General features: G+C 39.9%; 1 pseudogene; it reads left to right on the plus strand.

Annotated features, from left to right (window-relative positions):
* Nucleotides 1–1,985: 1,985 nt before the first annotated feature.
* On the plus strand, nt 1,986–2,250 carry LOC142429145 (anaphase-promoting complex subunit 13 pseudogene; annotated as a pseudogene).
* Nucleotides 2,251–2,671: the final 421 nt, after the last annotated feature.

Genomic DNA, 2,671 nt, shown 5'->3' on the forward strand with positions numbered 1-2,671 from the left:
CTTATTTTCCATAATCACCAATCTCAACTTCAGAACATTAAATATGACAGGGAGAGGTCCACAATGAAACTAATTTACAACATTTCCTGCCATGCAATTAACCTCATTTTTGCAAAACATTGCTTTCTTAAATGGCTGTTGCAAAATAGGCTCCTAAATGAATACAATTCTCCACCCACATTTTAGCAAAAATTTTGCCATTTCATACGTAATATAGATAGATTACAATGACAAAAGCGAACATGACAGAGTGAGCACAAGAAGTTAAGAGTTTTCCGTCTCTGATTTGTTTCTATGATTGTTTTTTCCCCCTCAGCTTTTGAAATGCTGGTTTTTCAAGGGAAACAAATTTTACTTTCTCTGGCCTGGCTGGAAGTCCAGTTAACACAAGATGCTAACATAGTGGAGGTACTGGCGACAAAGCCTAGCCCTGTCCGTAGGGATAAGAGTCATAAAATAAGAGCTCGGGGATATCTCTTCCGGGGGGGAAGATAATGCTCACTCCTTTTCCACCTTTCCCCAGGCCCTTCCTAAGGCGACATCCAAGGATCCCCACCAAAGGGGGACTTCTGAGATTCCCAAAGCCATGCTACAAAGGTGGATTACTTAAGAAACAATTAGGTGCGTACACAAAGCAATTTGCGGGCAGCCACCCTCCTTCAGCGCTCTAAGTGAAGGGCCTTTCAAGGCTGATTTATAACACTGTCGTCTTCAGAAGGCAAAATAATTAATAGGAGCATGGACTTCTAATTTCAGTGACTTCCAGAGAAAGTGGATTTCATTTGATTTATGACGGCCGGTGACTTTGCATTTTATCAGTTCATTCACTCATTATTTATGCTGATGGCCAATTTCAATGGGTCGCTATCATCTAACTCACTACTAATCAAAGAGAATTAGGGTTCACTGCATTATTTAGAAGTTGTTAATTTATCTTCGGAACAAGTAGTAAGAAAAGTTTGGGATCTTTCACAAGAAAAAAACCGAACAGCTGGCTGAAGTCAGAAAATTGGTCAGCATTATAAATTGAGTTTTACCAGGGCTATTGCAAGTTGCTAAATTTTTAGTTGGAGAAAAGGCAGAAGGCAGGAGGAAAGCCCAAACAAGGGAAGGATAATATATATGTATTACATATATATGTGTGTACATAATATGTAATAAACACTGAGTTAGCTTTGTTGTCTTAACCTGTTACCACAGGCTGTGAGCATCTACATAATTTGAAGATATCCGAGTACTTTTTATTCAGCTCAAGAAACAAATATATTTGCACTGAAATAAGACTTCCCTTGCTTTTTTGAGTTCTTTTTAATATTTTCTAGGCCCAAGAAGATGAATCACATTTAAATAGGTGAAAATTAAGTCCTTTCCATAATTAACAATATTCCATCATATTCAATTGTGTTGAAAACGGCTGCCATCCAAGCAACCCTCTCTTAGGAAAGGTTTAAAACAACAATTACAGAGAGGAAAAAAAATATTATTTTACTTTTAGGAAGACCCAATTTTAAAATACTTCTGTCATTTTCCATAAGACTATGTATTCTAGTGTCTGTCCCTCTAAATATTTGCACTCGCTGTCTCCTCTGCTCCGAATACTCGACTTTTCAACACCTCCCTGGTGAATTACTCTGGCTTTTCAAATTTCCGCTTACTAGGTTACCTACATGCCTGTCCTCTTCTCCCCAGACATACCACACCCCCAAACTCCCATCCGTGTTTTTAATTATCTATATTCTCCAAAAACTTATAAACTCCATAAGGACAGAAACTATGTGTTCTCTTAGCTACTAACCCCCAAATCTCCATGTACCTACTAAATTTATATTGTTGGATGTTTGTATATTGATTGTTATGTCTTCTATACAAGCAACTATCATTCGCTCAATCCAAAGCCTATCTCTTGCATAGGTAGCAATAAAATATTAGATTCTTTACAGCTTAAAAACCAAGGAAGAGGTGACTTGGCGGGAGCGCCGGGCCGGAGCTGATCTGATAGCATGGACAGCGAGGTGCAGAGAGATGGAAGGATCTTGGACTTGATTGACGACGCTTGGCGTGAAGACAAGCTGCCCTATGAAGATGTTGCGATCCCTCTGAACGAGCTTCCCGAGCCTGAGCAAGACAATGGTGGCACCACAGAGTCTGTTAAAGAACAAGAAATGAAGTGGACAGACTTGGCCTTACAGTACCTGCATGAGAACATGCCCCCCCATCGGTAACTGACATCTGGCGCCTTGCTCGGGCAGTGTGTGTGTGTGCGCGAAAGCTTTCTAACTAAAATCTCTTAGCAAGAAATCAACACCTCAGAGAAGGGGGGGAAGGGAGACTCTGGATAAGGCAAGATATGACAAAATAACAATCTATAAATTATCAAGGGCTCAGGAGGGAGGGGCGAGCGGGGAGGGAGGGGAAAAAAAGAGGACCTGATGCAAAGGGCTTAAGTGGAGAGCAAATGCTTTGTGCAGATGTGCTTTATACAATTGATGTATGTATATGTATGGATTGTGATAAGAGTTGTATGAGCCCCTAATGTTTAAAAAAAAAGAAGAAGAAGAAATCAACACCTAAAAATATATCTCCTCATCGATTGTGGCAACAAAGTAAAATGTGGACATATTCACCAGGAACGCAAGCTCAATGAGATTTCCCAAGAATGTGGAACATTTGG

Source organism: Tenrec ecaudatus, chromosome 16 (assembly GCF_050624435.1).
Source record: "Tenrec ecaudatus isolate mTenEca1 chromosome 16, mTenEca1.hap1, whole genome shotgun sequence".
Lineage (NCBI taxonomy): Eukaryota > Metazoa > Chordata > Mammalia > Afrosoricida > Tenrecidae > Tenrec > Tenrec ecaudatus.